This window comes from Erigeron canadensis, chromosome 5 (genome assembly GCF_010389155.1).
Source record: "Erigeron canadensis isolate Cc75 chromosome 5, C_canadensis_v1, whole genome shotgun sequence".
NCBI classification, from domain to species: domain Eukaryota; kingdom Viridiplantae; phylum Streptophyta; class Magnoliopsida; order Asterales; family Asteraceae; genus Erigeron; species Erigeron canadensis.
Window position 1 is genome coordinate 17,274,030 of NC_057765.1, and position 23,720 is coordinate 17,297,749.

Below are 23,720 nucleotides of genomic sequence, written 5' to 3' on the forward strand. Positions count from 1 at the left end.
TTGGGCAGGGACTTCTCTAGCAATCTGGTTTGTTCGAACCATGAACTGGATAAGTTAAGCTCTTGTCCCCAAGTATCCTTCCAAAAGGATGAGTGGGTATATACAAAACAAGCTAGAGCAAAACAATGCAGAAGTATGAACTGTAGTGAAATTGGAGTGGCAGCTGTACTGTTACTGCCCCAAAGAATGAAGCTCATTGAACGCACGCGTGGTGCAAAGAAAAACAGATTCATTGACATTCATGCAGGAAAAAAAACATAATGATTGACATCCATGTTGAAACGATAAGGAAAGTAATTGATAAAAATCCCATACATAATTTTACGAAATTCTCATGTACTTTTTTTACCCCACTTTGGGTATGTAGTATGGTAGACTGTTATAACTAAAAGGAAGCTTGACAGATGTCAATGAATTAACTTGGGCAAAATTTTCATCGTATATTGAGTATGTATGCATGTAGCTTCTAGAGTTCCAGGCAAATAAACCACTTATGCAACCACTTTATCCCATGCTATAGTTTTGCTCAGAAAGGAACTACGGTGATACTATTACTAAAAAACTACAGTGATACTGCTATAGTTAGTACTATCTAACAGAATGTCAAGTTCTTATTAGTGAGTTCAGATTTAATTTTACGGATAACATATTTTGGAGATTGCACCACAGTATATTGAACATCAGTAAAAAGTTAATCTATCGTATTATGGCTTAAATAAGGTATTGTTGGCGAAGCCATGATTTTAGGTCACAGGTGCCGAACAGTTTACGAACAGTTTACAAGATACTAACAAGTATATTAAATAGACCAGTAACTTTAAATTGACCCGGGTGAACATATTAAATTCTAGGTGTATGTTTTGTTGTGTAGTCAATTAGCTTTGAAGTTTGAACTATACAGAGTATAAAAATATAAAGTTTGATAGACATTGTGAGGTAGTCACGATCATTCTTGGCCTACAATTAGCTCCGCCACTGATATCGTGTAATCTTAACTTCTTAATAAACAGGTTCTACAGTTAAATATTCTACAATATTGAGGAGACCTTCTTGTTCATAATTTCAAAAACAAAAGGATTCACACAACAACAACAACAACAACAACAACAACAACAACAACAGCAACAGCAACAGTAACAGCACCAGCACCAGCACCAGCAGCAGCACCAGCACCAGCAGCACCAGCAGCACCAGCACCAGCACCAGCACCAGCAGCACCAGCACCAGCAGCACCAGCAGCAACAACAACAGCAACAGCAACAGCAACAACAACAACAACAACAATAATAATAATAATTATAAATCTTAAATTATGATAAATAAAGTAATTGACGCAAAGAATACAAGAGTTCATTACCAATCGTTCTGGAATCAAAGGGGGGAAGAATTGCCAATCGTGTTAAAGATGTGGTTGGAGGTCGTCAGGTCGATGAGCATTAATTTGCTGCGATCACACATGTAGGAGGGCAGGTACGAGTGGGTTGACAGGACATCATATATGGGCTAACCCTAATAAAATTAGTAAAAAGTGAAGGCATAGTGGCATACCTAGGGTAATGCCAATTTTCAAGGTTTCATTCAGAATGTTTGACAAAACTTTTCAAGTATTGATATGGGGGGAAATATTAATTCTGGGAGCTGGAAGTTTCCCTCCACTAAAAAAATCCAATTTTTTTTTAAGAAACTCCATGATATCTTCAATGATAAGTACTCGTATAAAATATAATGTTAATTTGTTTTTCTAGAAGGAAAATTTTTAGTGATGGAACAATTTTAAAAGTTATTTTTTATATTTATAAGAGTCGTATTAGTAAATGTAAAAAATTGGATCCTAACTCAAAATAGAATATGGACCTTCAAAAGAATTTCGTTCTCGGGTGTCACACTCATATTTATATATACCAGTTTTTAAAAAACATAAAGACCACACTTGCCGGACAAAATCCTATTAAATGAATACATATTTAATCATAATGTAAGAAATCCGAAAAATATATTTTTTATAAAATAATTAACTTGTATATATATATATATATCTTTCTTATATAACTATTATAATTATTATAATTGGTTGTTTGTGATAAATATAAATTAAATAATACTTTTTCTTTAACTTTTATTCATTCTTTCTATTTAAAATTAAAACAATTTGAATTTTTATTCTTCCAATTGAGATATCTATCTCAAAATTAATGTTTCGATTACCAATAACTTTTAAAGAATAAAACTAATTTGGAGTGGGGGCAGTTAACCCCACTGCCCCTACAGTAAATCCGTCCATGCGTGGTCTTAACCGGGTTCACGCTGTAAAGTTTTCTCACCTCCAATACCTATAGTAGAGAAACCCTTAACTAAACCGTCGAAAGATACGACATTTAATTAGGATAAAACTCTATCTCCTATGCACAACCTGTGAAAACTTTATTTGAGAAAATTTTTAAAAAGTGAACAAAGAAAATAAATTTGATACAAAAGCAAATATCCATTTATGCATGTGAAATTGATAAATTATTTATTAAATTTAACATTAATTACGAAGGTAGATTAAAATAAGGATAAATATATCTTGCATTATAATCGGTAATTTCACGAGACGACTCTTGCGAGTCCAGAAAGCTAGGGTTTTTCTTCTCACTTATTATCCAGAGTTAACGATATCTCGCTTAAGGAGATATCTAGCCAGAGTCAAGCTACAATGTTGAACCACTAGTTCTTTGTTTGATACTACTATTTACTCGTATATTATTATTATTATTATTATTATTATTATTATTATTATTATTATTATTATTAAGAGAAAATATGAAAAATCATACATGTCATGTACATTATTAATTACTAGCATATTACCTGCACAATGTGTCAGTGCCGTGATGGTGGTTGGTGGTGTCGGCGACGGGTGGTCATGGTGGCGACTATTGGTGGCGGTGACAATGTCGAATGGTGCAGGTTATTGTAAATGTAAAGGTGATGGTGGAAATATTTAAAAAATAAATGACCCATGATGTAAATTAATCCATTAAGGATAAAATGGTTTTTTCGCAACTCTTCTTTTCAACATAAGTGTATAATCTTTATATAGTAGTATAGAAGTATAGATTAAAGTAGTTTTTGTACTTATCTCTTTGTAATTTTTCAATTATTTGATATTTTTATACTTAATATGTTTTTATAGTTAACTTATATAAAAAAATTTTATATATTAAATGTGGACAATTTAGGTTTAATGTGGTTTAAGTTTTTAAGTGTCAACTAAGCTTTATACTTATTTGTCATTTTTAAAAAAATATTTTAAAAATATTTTGTGATATTATTTAAATAAAATACTTAGTCAAATTTATAAGTTAAGGATTACAAAATAAATAAAACTTTCAAATTATAAATTTTGTGAAGTCTTTTCATTCCCTTCTTTTTTATGAGCGACGTGGTATGCATATGCTTTCACAAAACAATATCGGGGTAAATATTATCCCCTAAATAGTATCCTCTAATCTAATGTTTACAATCTACAATAAACTCGTACTCAAGAGACTTCACATTCACTTAAACAATTTATATTTTGATGTTTATTCTTCAAAATTAAAAGCTAAAATTATTGAAAAAATCTTGCCAAACGTGCATATAAGTTACAAATTAGACCACCCATATAACACATGACAGTTTCATTAAAAAAAATCTACAAGAATTACAAGCATCGTTGTAAAACTCACCGAGTAGAGCTGAGTACTCTCCGAGTATTCACTACAAGGTAGGGTGTCGAGTCGGCCGATTACTCCGAGTACTCTCCGACTTGGCCACTTTGACCCCCAAGTAATCACCGTATACACCCGAGTACTCCTAACTCGCTTGTCGACCGACCTGGGAACGATTAGCGACTTTCGCAACCTTGATTACAAGAACCTTTTATTTTTAATATCCATATTGAATTTTAATGTTAATATATATTTTAAGAGAGTTGAACTAATGACTTATTAACCAATCAAATCGTTCAATTTTATCAAATTGACTATCGCTTATGTCATCATGTAGATAGACTATAAATTAAAAATCCTAATAATTATTATTCAAATATATTATTATATTAGTATTTATATTAATTTGTAGGAAAAGTCTCATTAATTTACACTTGTTTGTTTTCCATCAATAATTTACACTTTTGAACCTTGAATATTTAATTTATATTTATTTTTAGCCATCAACTTGAGTTAGTTTTTTAAAATTTACAATCGTTTAATTAACTAAAAACATTTCAACATAATCTCACAATAAAAAATACATAATTTTATCCTTTTTTTTTATATATTAGCTTTGTGTATTAATGTTTAAAGTTACGATTGTTACTCAAATCAAGAGTTCTAATTGTAATCAAAGAATATGAAAACAATCATAATTGTTATCTAATTATCATAGAATATATGATTGGAAATAAACTTATTCGTGTTATAGACCCGCATCATGATCAAATACATATAATTGAATGTCAACTACATGATCACAAATATATTTATATTTTAACTATTAATTATCTTTCATAATAATATCACTATGAGTAAAACTGGTTTCAAAAATTTTTATAATAGAGAAATTATTATAGCATTTGCCTTATGGAATGACTACGGCAAACAATTCCATCAATATGTCTCACTTAATAATGAAATTGACGAACCTGTGATTATGGTACTCTAACTTGCAAAGTATAACACTTGGAACCGTATATTTTCAAAATTATAAGCTTTTATGACTTAAATGTATGAAAATCTAATATTGATAATATCGTAAACCTCGTGTCCAGTGTTAGACACGGATCTAAAATCTCATTTAATACTATAAAACACATAATTAAAATGTTATTTGTTTAAATCTAAAATGACAAACCCAGTGATTGCGGGAGGTTTGTCCTTACGACAATGATGACTCATTTACATCAACTATCTGTTAGATTTCTAAAACACATACGCTACCCCATTACATTACATAAATTATCTACATTACTTATCGTAGTCACTGCCATCAGCAACCACCACCACACTGTCGTCGCTATCATCACTGTCGTATTGAAAATAATTGATATAAAAGTGACATGTGGTGGTAGCGGCGACGACGGTGACGCCGACAGTTAAGGAATGTAAAAGTAATTAATGTAAGTGTGTTAAGGTATATATGTTTGTAAATACGTGTATTATGAATATGTTGGGTAGAGATATCAAATTAGTGGAAAAAAAACTGCATAATCTGAATAGATCAAGTTATTTTTTGGAAAATTGAAAAAGTCAAATAAATTATCATGTAATATTATAATTAATTATGAGGAGTTTTGATCATTTGAAAACTAAAATTTTTGTGAAAACTAGAAAACTGTCAAACACACTGTGATCTGAATTTAACACAATGTGTTTTTAATATGTTTTTCAAAAACACATTGTGTTAAGTTCATATCACAGTGTGTTTGAACAATTTTTTGATTTACAACGCTATCAAAAACACACTGTGATTTAAACTTAACACAACGTAATTTATATTACACAATAAAAACACAATTAAAACACATTGTGTTAAATTCAAATCACAGTATGTTTTGAGCAGTTTTCTAGTTTTCACGTAAAATTTAGTTTTCAAATGAACATTTCACTAATTATGAGGAATATAAATAGGTTATAGATTAACCATACCACTTAGGAGTTAAAATTATTAGGATTTATAAAATCATATTTTAGGCTAAAGTTTATTTAATTTCGGCCAAAAGTTATTTCCCTCCGTCGAACTCCCGCCCCCTCCTCCAAATATTTTCGTTTTATATTTCAAACTAGATTTTTATCCCGCGAAAAACGCGGGTAAGTTTAAAAAATCGATTTTAGTAAATTGATACAAAATTATATTTGAGACAAATTTAATAACTAGTTTAGAAGGTTATTAAATTTAATAGAACTTTAACAGAAATTATAGAATAATTAAAAAGAATTGTTATAAAAATCAGAAGGGTATTTAATTTTGTACAAACTTGGACTTAAGCAAAAGATGTGAATATGTTTTCTTTTATTTAGTACTTAAGCAAAAGTTTATTACTAACAAATTATTATTATCTTAAAAACCCACTCACCTTTCTTCCACTTAAATACACATCCACCTAACTAATCTTTCACTCGCTTTAACTAAACCAACCGTTTTCCATTCTAAAAGCCAGTCGTAATGGGTGATCCGGTATGTAAAAAGTCAAATTATTCAAATTGTTGCAAATTGAAGATTTACTGTAACACGAGTACAATAATAACACATGAGGTAGCCACATGCCTTGCCAAAAAATAAGAAGAGTAAACAACCACTTAACAATTTCTTTAAGCATAAAAATTTTCTTTCTAATAACAAACTATGCATCATAAATCCTTGTTTTTTTTTTGGCAACGTCATTAACTCATCATCACCTTTTCACTGAGCCTTCTGATCCGCTGCTTGACTCCTTGAGCAATTCTAAAGGATATTTTACTAACTCAACATGCTAATCCCCAATTTCCCATCATAAGGCATAACATGACAAAGAGAGATAAACAAATACATAACCTCTCAGGCTCCTTGCCATTTCCTTGAATATCAAATGTCTTTAAGAATTTCCATGTTCATCACAAAGACATATAAAAGCAGCTTTTGCTACAGAACAATGTGGACCACCCACAGTAGATATGCGAGCAATCTAACATAAATGCACGAACACTGTCAATTAAGTAATCAATAACCTCACATGTTTACGCTACACACAACTTTATCATATTTTGGGTTCAATATACGTTTACACTATCAGCAGGTAACCTTTCTTAGTTACGTTCCTAAGTTTAGAGGCGAACACGTGAATATAGATTAATCATTACTACCTGTATCATACCAGCGGAAATGATCACTAAACTTTGCAACTTCCAATAGATCTTCAATGCCCCTAAACTTTTCTATCTTCTTTGTGTTCTGTTGGTGAATTAATAAAACTAAAATAATTAATCAACCTTAACTAATATGTAGTCACGAACTTCTATCCTTCTTCCAATGGTGAACATATTGGTCAGGGTCACCAACATATATTCATGAACATATCTTGGCAATGACAAGATTTCCTTCAAGTACTAACTGTAGATCCTAACTGAAACAAAAGACCCGAGCAAAAGAAATCCATTTTCTACACTTTTCATATACCCCAAACTACTTTAAGCAACCCCATTATAATCATTAAATTATAATGTTTATAGTTATGAGATATATTTACTAAAATTTCCTCATCTTCAGATTCAATCAAAAGACATTGAGAGTTTTGGTTCGGGTAACTTGGGTACGCAAACACTAATGATCAAATTCTAAAACCATTGTTTCATAAAGTCAAACCTTGTTCAACAACAAAATCAGCCCATACCCAACACAGATGAGTAATAAATTTCCAGGTTATCTTTTTTACAAATGGGAAAAAGCTTAATGCCACTATGACTAAAAGTATATAACTTAAGACCAGAGCCGGCACTAGAAAGTATATAACCTTAAGACCAGAGCCCGTATTTGGGTCATAAGATATGAAGTACTGGTAATTCGTAAACATTACCACATAAGTCGCTAGAAAGTCTAAAGCTGCATTAATCAACTCATGTATTGAACCCTTGTTGCACCCTGCAACAATGCCCGTCTAAGGATCCTTTGAAAGTCATTTTGTTGATGCATGGTTTGGTTAAAAAGCTGAGATTTTGCTACAATGCCCGTCTAATGATCCTATTTTGGTACAAAATGGTTAAGCGGGCCAAATAACCCAAAATATACTACCAAATGATACCCATGACCTTCAAACGGTTGTGATTTTGCTCCAAACTTTTAGAATCAAATAACTTAAATATGGGATACCTCCAACTCAACACTTTCCAATTTTGACAGTAAAACGGGCCAACCGACCAAAGTGAAAAATATAAACGGGCCAATCAAATAACTTAAAATAAGGATCATGAGCAATCTGTACATGTATCGAACTCGACTCGACAATCTCTAAATCTGAATACCAGACGTAATGGAGAAAGCTTAAAAAGCCAATAAATAAATAAATAAATTATTAACACTCATTTTGTTTAGTACCACCTGTTTTAATACTTCAACAACATAATATCTGCCATGTATGCCACCCTCCAAGCTTTGGTTATGACCAGCTTGATGAGCATCCTTGAGCTTATGAGTTGAGCTCTCATATGCGGCTGCACAAACAGGATTGTAGTACTCTTACATAAAGAACTGGATATGAGAAAAATTATAAACCATATACGGCAAAAGACCTCTTACTCTATGTGGACAAAAAACTGAAAAAGAAATAGAAAGCTTGCCCAGTTCAAATGCAAACTAAATCTTCTCTGAGGTGGGTAGATGTTGGATGTTGCCTTCTCAATCTCCATGTCTATAGCTTGAGAAAATAAACTTTTGACCACTCCTGGTCACATGATTGGGCTTGGGTCCCCAGGATCTCCCTCATTTAAGACTAATCTGGTATTACAAAACACGATTAATATTAGCAAAAAGACCTTTCAAATCACACACAATATGGGAATTAGGCAAAGGGGTTGCAAGCATAGTATGTACTGAATTTGTATACATGTTTGATTTGGCTAAAAATACAACTAATAATCATTTAACTCGTGGAATGAAACCTGCCAAGCAAACACGAAACTTGATAAATCCATTACTCTCAAGTGTCAAAACCCTTGTATTAGAAATAACACTTATTGGAAATATGTACCTGCATACCAAACATGAACGATCCTTGTTTCAATTACCATGCCGTATACAAGCATGCCAACAAACAACACAATACTATAAAGATGCTCAATAATATAACAAAAAAGATTGTTTAAAAAGGATTTGTCACCTGATTACTTTGGTCGAGACAACTTTAGTTTAAGCTAAAGTCCCACAATTAGTTTAAGGGAGATCGAATATAGCCTTGGTTTCTCGAATCTGGAAATCAGAAACATAATGATCAAAATTAGTTTTTGAACCATTACTTTTTAAACAAACTTCCATAACAACACACGTTTCTCATCTTAATGTTAACAACAAATAATAAAAATTGTCAAACAAATTCAGTTACCTCATTTTAGATGTTATCTATTTCATCAAACATACTAATTTTAAAAAGTATATTAACTCAATCATCAGTTCAAAAACAAAGATAATCAATATCATATATTTTTAAACATAATGATTTCATTGACTAAGCAAATATAATCAATAACATACCTCGTGGAATGCCTACCTGTTCCTTTAACCGTTTTTAACTCGATAACTACATGACTTATAGCCATTGCGTATCCACCAGTCATGCTTTCGGTTTCCTCCGGAGATAACTAAGTCACCTATAACCACAACATATCAAAGTGTTACACAATTTTTTATCCAAATAAACAATAGTTTAGGCTGATCTCACCAAATAATACGCGTCATTGAATAATTTGACGGTAGATGTATCACATACAGTTCCAATCTTCTGATTCATGTCCCTGCCTCTTCCATATATGGCTTCTTCTATCACCGTCTTTAGATCTAAAAATAAATAGATTACATATAGATAAATAAATACAATATGAACAAAAACCCTAATCAAATCTTTATTTTTGAAACCCTAATTTAAAAAAAATCTAAAATCATAAAAGCAACATCGTACCAATAATTGTTGATGATGATGAATCGATGATGAATCATGAAAGTTTGCATCTCATGTAAAGAGTGATGATGATGAATCTGAAATTTTGAATCTCATTAACAAAGAAAGAAGCAGATGGATGGAAGGATAGAGTAAACTGATTTTTTTTCCTTTCTAAATGACATATCAGTAATTGATAAAGCTTTTATTTCTCTCTCTATTCACTCTCCAACCATATGCTTTTTTATTTTCAAAACTCAAAAGGCCCGCCTGATTTCTACCCATACCATACACACCTTCAAAAATACCGCCCATTTTTTTCCAAAAAAGATGACCCACCTATTTAGACCCCCAGTTTTTAATTTTTAATTTAATTATTAATTAATCCCACCCAAAACACCCTCTTTCACACACAAAAAACACCATAAAAAACACATTATTTGATGTCATAATTCCAATGTGGCAGCCTTCATTGCTCGACACGTCACTTTTGTGATGTCACAAGCTTTTCTTCCTGGGGGATTTCTTCCACCTCTCACTTCAACCACCCTCCCACTATCCCCTCCCAAAATCCACTTTTCCAAGTTATGCACTATTCCCACTCTCACACGCCATTTATATTAATAGCGTTTTGTATTTTTCTTGTAGGGTTTTATTTATGATTGTTTTGATTATTTTTTTGTTTTACTACAGTAGTTACATTTCAATGTAAGTTACGCTGACAATTCAGTAACTAATCGGTGACTGGCAACCATCTAATTAAGGATTGAGTAAGAAAATTACCATCAAACTCATTCACTTTCTATTTCATGATTGAAAGGTGAAAATTTATTTATTTATTTGATATTTTTTAATTTTTTTGGAACAGCCAAAAGATGGAAACCATCTTTCTGATTTTAAATGAATTGGAACTATTGTTATTTATGTTGGTTTTTATTTATTGTTGTTTAAGAAGTGTGTGAAAGGTGTTTGATGAAATGTATCAGAGTAATGAAATGACATGTTTTGATTCTTATGATGTTGATTCTTAATCTAATAAACTATTTTCATTAAAAGTTGTAGACTTGTAATTTTTACGGAATATGCACTTAGTTCGTGATATTTCACCTCATTCTATGTTTAGATACATGATGGATATGGTAGTATACCGCACAATCATTTTGTTTTTTTAAGGATTTTTTACTCACCATTGCAAGGACTTGGTCAAAACTTTAAAAAATTGTATGTTAATATACAAATACACAACGACTATTAATCTTATTCAAAATGATGTAGCTCAATTAATCTGTACGAGGGATAATGCTCGCGCAATGCGGTGGCGAAAATTCACAACGTGTGATATGTCGTGATTGTTTGCGTACCAAACCAAGGTTTATGCGATGTGGACTATAAGGTGATTTGACTCGTTTGTCGGCGATTCCCCGAAGGTAGAGTTGGTCTCTTTACGCCAGCTAGGTTTTCTTTATATTTTTGTGAATGCCCTTAGTAGGTCTTACGGCTCTTCCTTTTATGGGAGAAATGTTCTTGAGGAACAAGTAGGCCGCTTAGGGTTTCCTAAGTCTTAGGCCGGGGATATAATTTCCCCAATTATCAGTTGGGGATGATAAGATCAAATCCCTACTTTATAGGGGAACGATTCTTATCTTTTGCTTTTGCAGGAGCCTTCGTCGCGAATGGTCCTTCGTATCTCAGCCATTATGTTAAGGCCTTCGTACCGATAGAGGGTTATATCATCAAGCCCCCCAGTCCGAGGTGATATGTTTCGCGAGGTGTATATTGCCTTGGACTAAATCTAATCATTCTTCATTCTTCGGGGGGTTGTTTATGAAAATTGATTAAAGACCGCCTTAATTATCATTCAATATCCAATTAAGGGGGTAGGTTTGCACGAATCCCTAGGAAAGCGATCGACGGGCGAAAACTCCATGCAGCCGATCATATAAATAGCTATACCACTTGTTTTTGACTTATTTTCTCTGTATTTTAGAAAAAACACTCCCTTTTCTTGTTCTAGGGTTTCTGCTGTGCACACCATCCAATCACTAGGTACGCAACTGCTCCTTTGTTAATTTCTGTCTTTGTCTTTCGATTCTTAGTGTTTCGATGTTGAAGGGTGGTATTGAATCGACTGAGTTAACAATACCATCTGATGGCGATACCATACTGACTCCCCTAGATGGGTATGTCGGGTTTTACATTAAATCAGTAACTGATGGTAATGTCAGATACCCTTTTTCTACCTTTATGCTTGATGTTCTTGATTTTTTCGATATCCATATCTCTACTATCACACCATTAGGATTATCCAGAATAATTGCTTTCGAAGTTATGTGTAGAGCATATGGTGGCGAACCATCCTTAGATTTGTTTAGGTATTTTGCACAGACACATCCATCTGAGGATTGGGTTACTGTGGGTAATCGTCCAAAAGTTGGTTGTTTTAAGAGAGGTGGTTTTGACATTCGTGATTGGAAAAGCGATTTTGTGTTTATGAGAGCATCTTTGATCCCTGCTGGTTATGAGGCTGTGATTGATAGGAAGTTATTGTGCATTCATAAAGATTTTGAAAATCCCTTTCCTGAGTATGTGGTTGATGATTTGTGTTGGGAGATCCGGATGAATCCCATAAAGGTTGCTTGTTATCCTTATTATGTATTGTATAAGGCAAGACTGATAGATGTCTTGCCACCTGGGAGTGTAGAAATCGATGGTAAGGGCTGAATTTGTGAAGACTAATTTGTCTATTTGTATTTGCTGTCGAGTGGTCATTTATTTATGACATTTTGCTCTCTGTCTTATGCAGATATGACTTTTAGGAAGTTTGTGAAGAAAGGTGTGAAGGAGGTAACCATAATACCTCATAATGAAGAACAGGGAAGCCTGGTTGCTGATGCTGGTTCGTCTGGTATTCAAAATGAGAATCCTGAGGTTTCAAGTGCGGTGAACCCTCCCATCTTGAACATTGATATGTCTGATGTCCAAACTGTGCTTGCCCCTACCTCTAGCAGAAGTAAGAAGAAGAGGGATGTTCCTGGATCAAGTTCTGCCCAGTCTGTTGCGGGTCGTCTTTTAAAGAGGAAAAAAGTTGTGGATGTTAGAAATTCAAAATAGTGCTTAGTTGTATTTTTTCACATTATAAATTTGTATGTTTAATATAAGGTTGAGGGGGAGCTCATGTATTTTACTTAGAGTATAAATACCCCTCAAGCCTTAACTTTTTTAAAAAAAACCTTTGTCATATTTTCCTAATAACATTTCCCAAGCTTTCCACACACACATATCTTCTCTCTCAATACACACACTAACACACACACATCCACCATTGTTATACACCTTACTTCCGCACCCGAACACAAACGATTTCTGGTATATTACATGTGGTATCAGAGCAAAACAACAATCTGTTGACGATCCAGAACAAATTCAATACAGATTCGTTGAATTTTTGTTCAAATTCTTCTTCTTCGTGTTCAAAGCAAACTTTTGCCGCCATTTCTGTTCTTCAATAATTTACCTTCAATTATCATTCAATTTTCCAGTTTTTGTTCACAAATACATTTCAAATCATATTTCAAAACATCCTGTTAAGTTTCAGAATCAAATTCAAAGTTTTGATTAAAAATCAAAATTTTAGAAAATTTGATCAAAATTTGATTTTCACAATTAAGTTGATTTGAGATATGGAATTGTTTCTAGGGTTGTGCGCGATCATTTTCTGAGCATTTTGATGTTTGGATCAAATCCTAATTCTCAAAATTGAGTGAGAATTGACCAATTTTGTATAAAAAACCGACTATTTTGTCTGTTCTGTTTGTATTTGCAGGTATACAAAACGATCTCTTTTGGAGGAACTAAAACAATCTCTTTTAGATCGTTCTAGTTTTTTGGCCATTTTGAAGTTAAAAATATCTAATTTAGATCGTTCTAGCTTTTGTGATTCTGTGTGAATTGTGTGTTGTGTGGATCGTGATTCTGAAGTTGTTGTGATTGGGAATCACACACTTCCTTGGGTAACTGATCTCCTTGAGATTGGTTTTGCTCAAAAATCTTCCAAATCATTGTGTTACTCTGCCCAAATTTTCAAAGTTTTCATACTTAGAAAATTTTTCACCCAAAATTGTTAAAACGATCTAAATTTAGATCGTTATAACTTTTCTTTACAATTCCTTAAAACGATCTCTTTTAGATCATTTCATTTTTTTTTCTTTCTTCTCCATCACTTAGAAAGTTTTTTTTTTCAAGATTCTAAAACGATCTAATTTAGATCGTTCTAGTTTCATTTTTTCAATACTTAGAAATTTTTTTTCCAAAAATCTAAAACGATCTAAATTTAGATCATTCTAGTTTCATTTTCTAATTCAAGTTTTTTATAAAATTCAAAATTTAATAAAAAAAAAAAATTTCTTTTTCAAGTTGTAATTCAATCATTTCAAATGACAACAATCAACATCAATTCAGACATTTCATGTAGAGAGGTACAATTTTTTACTCAAACTGACTACTTGTCTCTTCAAACAACTGCTGATACTTTGACAAAGCAAAATCTTCTTTGAAAACAAATTTAAACATAGCTAAACAAGAGTTTGATAAACTTAACGAAGATTTTTCTCAACTCTCAATAGCTCATGATGCTCTCAAAGTTAACTATGACTCTTTGAAAGAAATGCATTTGTCAAGTAACAATTCTTAAGTTGTTTCACCAAATGTCCATTTAACCAATAAATGTCAAGACCTTGAAAAGACTGTCCATTCACTCAAGCAAACCATTGAGACCTTACAGCTTGAGAAAACCAATGAATGGTTAAGAGCAAATGCAAGACAAGCAGATATTGAGTTTCTCACAAACAAAATGAAAGATATGAGACCAAATTGTGAAAAACATGAAAGACAGATTTCTGACTTAAACAGTTCTTGTTTTCTCAAAGAAGTTGAAATTGAAACTCTTCAAAAACAAGTTGAGGATTTGAAAGCAAACATTTTGTTCTACCAAGAGAAAATCTACAAAATAGAACAAAATCCTTTTCTGGATTTCACTGCTTATTACAATAAATCAAAGATTGATAGATCAGAACTTCTTTTTGATTTGGGTTGTGAGAATCCAGCACATTTAGAGAAAATTCAAAAAGAAGATCTTGGTGCTTTGTATGATGAAAAATTTCTTCGCCTTGGCATGATTTAAGAATTCATCAGACCATCTGAGGATGACTTTGAGTCAGATGATGTTGAAAGACCAAAACCAATTCAAATAAACATTGATTATGTTGCTCTTAATGATACTTACAAGAAAACTCATAACAGATCAATTTATGAGTTAGAAGAAATAGACAACATTTCAGTGAAAGAAAATGAGTCTCAACAAGTGTCTTCACAATCAATTTCTCACAGAGCTTATATTCCAACTACCATATTGGAAAAAGAAATTGAAAACCTAAAACAAAAAATTGAGTCTCAACAAAAGGTCATTGAACATCTGAAAACTCAAGATTATTCCCCAAAGGTAAATGAGACCACCCCTACCCATATGATGACTAATCATAATTCTGATGATTGCTCCACTCCATCCAATGGGAGTGAGAATTCTAAAAAAGTACTGCAGGATGATAGCATCTCTTCTCAAGAAATTCAAGATATGTCCACAACAATGTTATCATCATTTTTCAAGATTGAAGAGAAAATTCAAGCTTTGAAGGCTAAACGTCTTGCTTCTGTCAAGAAGGTACTTTCTTTTGAAACCCCTGTGATCACACCTAATGACCAAAGTAAAGTGACTTTAGAGAATAAAATTGAGATTCTTGAAAATCTTAAGGCTAAAGCAAAAGTATTGATTGAAAAGATGACTACAAAAACTGGTTCTCAACCAAAAAGTCAATCAAAAATTGAAAAAGAAGTTAAACAACTTTCTTTCAAAAAGCCTAAAGTTGAACCAAAGAAGGAATCTAAATCTAAGATTGCTCTAACTTCATTTTACTCACCCAAAAGTTAGCTTGCACCAGCTGTCAAAGGTAAGAACACCATTAAGGTTCATGTTTCATCTATTTCTAGAACCTCTGCTCTTAAAACTATCTCTAAACATAGTTCAATATCCAAGATGTCAAAAACTAATCAAGTTTTCTTCACAAAAGAAACATCTAAGGGTATAACTAGTTATAGGGATCAATATGGTTGGTTCACTGTTAAAACTCCAAAGAAACAGAATCCCAAATCTTCAAACAATAAAACAAAAAATCACCATCAAGTGAAAAGTTCAATGAGTAAACAAATGTGGATTTCTAATTCATCAGTTAGAAGAATTTGGAAAGCTAATGATTACAAGAAAAATGTTTCAAACAAGAAAAATATTTCAAATTTGAGTAATCTAGCTAAACCAATGTCAGGAATAAAATCTAAATCTTCTGCTAAGATTTCAAAACCATTAATTGTTGATTCTAATGGTATTGTGATGAATTTGAAAAATAAACCTCTTGTTCGTAAACCTCATTTGTATGCCATGACCAATTTTTCTAACACAAAAGGACCCATTCAACAGTGGGTACCGAGAACAACTTAATTTTTTTTGTAGGTAATAAAGGTCTGTGTTACGTATTTCCACTTTGGAAGATATTCAACACATGATCCTGGAATGAGTTTCTGTTCAAAGAAACCATCTCAAATAAGTGCTTATTACCAATACGCTTACTTGCCTCTGCATGTTTTGTAAAAAATCCTCCATCTCTCTAGTTTCATTCATTATCTGTCAAACATTGATGCTATGCTTGCGTGCAATATGTTTTATATCATGCAATGATTGAGGGGGAGAGAAAGGATAATTCATTAATCGAGGGGGAGTTTGTGTATTTGCACTATTTGATTAGAAACTCATTATTATTTAGAAAAACAAAATATAAAATTTGAAAATTAGAAAAACAAAATATAAAATTAAAAAAATTAAAATTTTTTTTAAAAAAAAAGGAACCAATTTAGCCCATTTTAAATTTAAACCAATTTTTTTTACCCAACCCAGTCAAACAAACCCGACCCATTTTCCTTATCTTTCTCTTTAAGGAGGGAAAGACCATCATTTTTTTTCTTATCTAAATCACATATACCCGTAAAACTAACACTCTCACACAAAATCATCATAAAATTTTTTGTTGCTGATCATCAAAAAGAAGTTAAGGGTTTTGTTTCAAATCGTTTTGTGATCATTTCTTTCCATAACATCATCTAATTTCAATCACATCCACAGGTACTATTTCGAAATTGAATGTAGATCTCATTTTTTCGATTTTTCTTGAATTTCTCATTTCTGTTAGTGATTCTGTGTTGACATTGTGAATTAGAAGCATGTTTAGGATATGTGTAAATGATTATTACATGTTTAAATGCTTTATTTGATGTTTTTGAAAATTTAAAAAACCCTTCCCCCTGTTCTTGCGAAAATATGATCAGAGTATGTTTTTAAAAGGTTTGATGTGTTTCTGTTTAGATAATTTGTGTTATGATAATGTTAGTTTGCATTATTCAACTGTTATGCCATGCTCAAATTTCAGTTTGATCCATTGAATGTGAATTTAGATGTATGTTTGGCTAACTGAAATAGTGTTTGGCAAAGATATTTCATTTTAGAGTTGTTTGCTTCTAAAACGATCTAAATTTAGATCGTTTTGATTTCTAAACGACTTGGAAGTAAAATAACTTTACCATTCACCTTTCCTGTTCACCTTTCATGTTAATTCATTGTTAATCCCTTGAGACTGAGACCAAAACGATCTAAATTGGATCGTTCTTGGGTCTGATCGCTGTGTGGTTTGAAAGTGTGTTTGGAATTCAATTGATGGGTAACTGAATTCTTATGAATTCGGTTCGCTCAAATCTGATACTTTTAAATGTAAAGAGAGATCATGTATTTGATGTCACTTTATGTTTTCAAAAATGAAGTGAAGTTTTTCTTAAAAGTTTTAAAACGATCTAAATTAGATCGTTTCATTTTTTTCTTCACTTCAAAAGTGTTTTTAAACTGACAAAACCTAAAACGATCTCTTATAGATCGTTTTACTTTTTCTTTCCCATACTTTACATTTTTTCTCTCTCATGAGAAACTTAAAACGATCTCTTTTAGATCGTTTAACTTCTTTTTTCCATTCTTAAACTTTTTCTCTCAAAAGGTTTAAAACGATCTCTTTTAGATCGTTTCATCTTCAGTTTTCCATACTTCATTTTTTTTCCTTAATGCTTTCAAAACGATCTAAATTTAGATCGTTTCATTTCCTTTTAACTGAGTTTTACTCAGAACGATCTAATAGATCGTTCTGATTTTCTATACTTAGAAATTTTTTTTTCCTTTCAAATTTTTATTTTCCTTTTATTCTTGTGTGGTGTGACAAATTGCTTTGTATGATCATATAATTGTCATATATATTTTGGAATACGAGGAATCGAACGCCTTTGTGTACTTCTTATTATTCTCAAATATATCATACTTATATGATTATATCTAATTTTCAAAGTTCTATACATATCAAAGTATATAAGAGTACAAAGAATTGATCGCCTTTGTGAACTTCTTTGTAAATTTATATATGGAAAATATGTGTTTAACTATTCTGTGTTTATTTTATCATTACAAATAATTTATAAAGGATACACTGAGTTGATCGCCTTTGTGAACCTCTTTGTATCTTATATAACTTGTTTGTGTGAACCTTGTTATTTGCTATTCAAATATTATTTTTCTGTGTGTGTTAAATGTTTTGTGTCTCAAAATCAGAAAAATATAAAAATAATGGATCATCAAGAAGAGGTTGGACATGATGAAGAGATTTCCATTAATGAATCGATTGAAGAATTCTCACAGCCGGAAATTCCATCAATATATTAGAAATAATAGATATCTGAATGATCCTTTCAATGCTCCCGGCTTTCCAATCATTTCAGCAATCTTCCATAATCATCCTCTTACTCATGCTCTCACAGTAAATGTTGATCTTGCTGAATCACATTTATTTGATATGTGGAGATCTATTATCTTTGTGCAACCACAAGATCCATCGTCTTCAAGGACTAAAGCCAAAGTTAAATCTCCAGAACTTCGTCGACAAGGCCATTTTCAATTTGAACTTCGTTCTGGAGAGAATACATATGACTTCGAATTCAATTTAGATGATTTCAGAAGATATTTAAGGCTACCAGAAGCAAACTCAAATGGGAGAAATGATTATGATACATTTGAGTCAAATGAAGTAATGTTTGCTGCCTTGATATCACTTGGCTATGACGGTCCTTTGACAAAAACAACTGATTTCAAGCTGAAGAAGTTACCAAGAATTTGGTACTATGTGTTTTCTGGTCTCAGCAACTGTTTTCATCCATATACAAGAGGAATGGATAACATGACCCAGACAATGCTGTACATATTTTATGGGTTTGTGTTCAATCAGCACTACGATATTGCTCAACTTCTTTGGGATCAGCTGATAGTTGCAGTAAATGGAAAAATATCTGCTCCCAAGAAGTACATTCCATTCATCAGATTTCTCTCAGCAATTCTCCATAGTATAATCAGAACCAAGAAGCACAGTCTAAGGCTTCTTGCAACTGGGAAAGTTATTCTACATGCTTTCAAGTTTGTCAAAGATTCAGGTATTCCCAACTATTCCTACCTGATTCCATCATTCTTACTTGATATGGTTCCTAATTCTGATGATGCCAAGAAGGCATACTTGGACTGGATTAGAACAACTCTGGGACCGGTAAACCTCCCAGTTCCTACCCAAGTTGTGCATAGGTTGCCTAGTGAGGGGTCAAAGAGGAAAAGAAAAGAGCGTGAGGGTGAATCCAGTTCAGGTAGGCTTAAGAGTAAGAAACAAAGAAGTGCGAAATTTGTATTGAAGTTAAGCAAGAAAGTGTATCAGCAGAAGAAGAAGGGAAGTTCATCTAAGAAAAAGCATTTAAAAAGAAACAACCAGCTGAACCTTCTTCTCCTACATCTTCTGAGGAAACTGTTTCTGAGTCTGGGACTCCAAAACCATTAAGAACACCACCTCCTAAACCTCAACCATCAGAAGGTCACAATCACCAAAAACACCTTCACCACCTAGACATTCTTCACCAATTCAAACAACTCCACTTCCTGAAATTCTAACACTAGATCCTCCAGCAATGCCTCAATCACAATCAATTCCAACTCATATTCCTTCATCAACAATATCTACAACTGTTTTACTATCTCCTCCACCGACATACCTTCAAGGCCGCAGGAAGTCCATTCCTGTTCATATCAAAAAGAAAACATTCAAAAGATCTCGCTTTGAGGATGATCGTTTTTCACAAGCTGAACTAGAAGATATGGCTGTTTCTGATATTGATTCATCTGATAATGATGCCAATCAGTTTGCTGATGATGTCATGGACATCCCGGAGGAACAAGGTGGAAATGAGGGAGGAGTTGAAAATGTTCGAGAGGATGAGAGGTCAGGGCTAGGTATAAGGCAAAAAGAAAACGTTAGCCTTCCATTAGTCAAAACCACATATACTCGCCGGGTTCGACCTAGGTTAGAAGACAAGAGCTCCCAACTCTTGCAAGGTCAAACCTCCTCCAGCCATTCGGAAGTCTCTCAACAGACTGACGTCTCATTTCAGCATGGGCAAAATCCATGTAATCCATCTCAGTCTCCTTCAGAGACTGTGGATGTTGAAGATAAGAGACATCTGCCCCTCTCTTGACTATCGTTTCTGCACGTTTGTCTAGAACCCCTAGGACACTTACACCGATTGTTGTACCATTTGCACATCTAAGTGATGCTGCTGGAACAAACATAGAGAGCTCAGCTTTAGTGCCCTCTCTAGGATTGTTTGGAAGTCCTTCCATTGCTAACATTATGCCAGCTTTGAACGAAGGCACCCGTGTATCTGAATTGGCTCAGCGGCAGTTTGAACTCTCTTGAGTTCGAGCAGTTGCTGCGGCTATTCGTGCTTGGGTTTAACGGTTGATCTAAGTGACACCGGTGTTATGTTTGTCCACTTTCCAAAAGGTTCTGGTTGTGAAGCTGAATCATCAACTGTTGTTCAAACTCTTGAACCAACAGGAAATCCTGTGACAGTTATGATGTCGTCAGGTCACTCAGTAGAACCACTTGGAACTACTAATGTGCCAGTTTCTGTTACTCCTGATACTCCGATCTCTGAATCTCCAGTTGTTGTGACACTATCACCGATTGTTCGTAATTTAGTGACTCATTTGGTTGAAGGAATTGAACAAGGTCAAGACAGTGTATTACGTGCTTCAAGATACACTATTACTGGTAAACTTCCCATGGCTCAAACCAGTTCATCACCACGTAGATTGCTTACTGGTGGTACACTTAGAATTGGTTCTTCTGTTGTTACTCCAATTTCTCCACCTCCATCTAGACCAACACCTTCTATACCTCATATTTCAACTGTTACAACTGTTATTCCTTTGTCTTCTCAACCAATCATATCAACACCACCCCCAGAAATTCCAGCATCACCAACATCAATATCTACCACAACTATTCCAATTCAACAATCATTCCCTGATCCTGATTCTCCTGATTATTCTTCAAGTTCTTCATCTTCGTCAGAATCTGATATTAGTGATGCGTATCTGAATGACTATACTGCTAGTCGGCTTCATGAAAGTGGTATATCCACTGATACTCTCATTATGGCAGTCCTTCGTAGATTAAGATCTGAAGAGCCTAATCTGAACCCACCAAAGAGAGCCATATGTCATTCAATTCTTTCATATCTCTATTTCTTGGGTACTGACACTAAGCATAAGGCTGAAACTGAAGCTCTTCAAAAGAGAATCACTGAGCTTGACCAACAATGTCGACCGACCACTATCTTAAGGAGTCGGGATGATCAAAATCCTGATGATCAACCCGAGGGGGAGAATATTCAAGATAGTGGAGAGGGTCATAACATAACACAAGAAGCAAGTGGTCAAGAAAATGTTGCTGATGTTGCTCAAAATGATACAACAGAAGGAAATCAAGATCAAGAGATACCTGAGCAAGTAAGATTTGAAAATGTGGAAGAAGTTGAAGAAGAATTTGAAAAGCATGATCAAAGTCAAAGTGTAGATATTCCTTCATCATCTCAAGCTCATCAAGTTCATAATTCTGATTCAGATGATTTGCCTCCGCTTGTTAAATACATCTCTCATTATTACTCAACAAGTCAAGTTCTGATCAATCAAGTGATCCTGATCCGTTTCAACCAGGGAATGGGACTGATAATGATAGTGATTCTGATTCGGATGATTCTAATGATGCTCCACCAAGACCAGCTATGTCTCAAGAACAATTTGAGAAAGATATCTTTGAAGAGATTATCTATGATCTGAAAGATACAAATAATCTTGATACTCCAAGAGAGCTTAGCATGGGAGTTAGACATCCAGAATTACTCGAGACAGAATTTGGCAAATCAATGAAGGGTATTTCTATGAGAATTATGCACAAATGCTAGATTTGAATACCAGGCCTGAAGAGTTAGTATGCAGGGCAAGATACATTGAAGAAAGAGCCTCCCGATTTATTGCTCATCTGAGGAAAGACTCAACATGACCTTGAATAGGTTGAGAGCATTCTTTCTATTCAGACATCAAAATCAAAGGGATGCATAGTTAGAGATGATGAATGCTGAAAGTTTAGTTAGAAGTGAAGTGTGGTATAATCAGTTCCAGAGTCCAATTACAAGTGTGTTAACATTGTTTGCTCCTATCAAGTACCAAAACCAAAGACTTGTTCGATTTAGAGTTCGCAGAGCTGATGGTCGCATTTATGTTGTTCAAGAAGAATCTTTCCAATACTTGCCAATCTCTGACATCCTCTTTCTCTACAATCAGTATGCTCATCTGATTACAAAGACTCCAGATCAACTCATTGCTTATGAAGCTCTGAAGAGTCACATTCAGGCTTTAATCAGATATTATGAGTTTAATGATTTCCAAATTGGTCTAGAAAGGAGAACAAGAAGAATCAATCTCACGAGACCAAATCAGAGAGCAGGAGGATATGAATTGAATTCTTATCAATTGGAGATCCAATAGAAGAATTGGATGGATTTGTTTTCATCAACAGCTTCAGAGGAAAAATCTTTATCCGTGCATCTGATTTTCCCAAGTATTCAGATGGCACTTTGAAATATTGTTTATTCTTCCTCAAGCCATACATGATAATCCTGATCCTTGTGAAATGAAAACATCCAGACTCAGAGAGAAAGACACATAAGACGGATCCAAGAGACCATTGATATGCGTCAAAGGATTAGAGATCTTATTGCTGCCAGAGGACAATTAGACCAAGAGAAGGAATTATTTATACTGAGACAGGTTCATGGGTTCTTTGGAATCCAAGTCATGAACGAGGTCCTCATAATATTTCTCCAGTTAACTTTCAAGACAACATCAGATTGCCCGATGAACGTCCAGAAGGTGCTAACTGGCATTTCATTCCTAAGAGGTATTGGAATGACTCTTGGAATAGTTACAAGAAAAGAGCTTTTTGGAGTTCTATGAATGATAAGCCATCAACATCAAAAGCAGCTCAAGATTACCAGAAAAGAAAGAACAAGAAAAGACGAGCAGAGAAAAGAGGAGGAGAAACAGGAGGACCGATGAAAGACAACCAAGCACTAAGGGGGAGAATGTTAGAAATTCAAAATAGTGCTTAGTTGTATTTCTTTACATTGTTAATTTGTATGTTAATATAAGTTGAGGGGAGCTTATGTATTTACTTAGAGTATAAATACCCCTCAAGCCTTAACTTTTTTAAACTTTGTCACATTTCCTAATAACATTTCCCAAGCTTTCCACACACACATATCTTCTCTCTCAATACACACACTAACACCCACATCCACCATTGTTATACACCTTACTTCCGCACCCGAACACGAACGATTTCTGGTATATTACAGTAGAGTGACAAAGATCTAACGTTTCGCGACCTGCTGCCCAAAGTCAGTGTGGAAAATTCTTTTTCTATTATCTCCTGTTTTTTCTTTTGTTTTTGTTTTTTTGACAAAAAATTCCTTCTTATAGACCTCCATGATCAAGAGATTTTAG

General features: G+C 33.5%; 1 long non-coding RNA gene across 2 annotated transcripts; it reads right to left on the bottom strand.

Moving 5' to 3' along the window:
• Positions 1 to 6,203: 6,203 nt before the first annotated feature.
• LOC122600435 lies at positions 6,204 to 9,805 on the bottom strand. 2 transcript variants are annotated; one of them, XR_006324050.1, is made up of 7 exons: positions 9,668 to 9,805; positions 9,479 to 9,546; positions 9,260 to 9,359; positions 8,873 to 8,961; positions 8,655 to 8,743; positions 8,293 to 8,490; positions 6,204 to 8,207 (listed from the first exon to the last, which is right to left on the bottom strand). It is a non-coding gene; the product is annotated as an uncharacterized LOC122600435 (long non-coding RNA). The 2 variants fall into 2 exon arrangements; XR_006324051.1 differs by lacking the exon at positions 8,655 to 8,743 and having other exon boundaries at positions 8,293 to 8,654; positions 9,431 to 9,546.
• Positions 9,806 to 23,720: the final 13,915 nt, after the last annotated feature.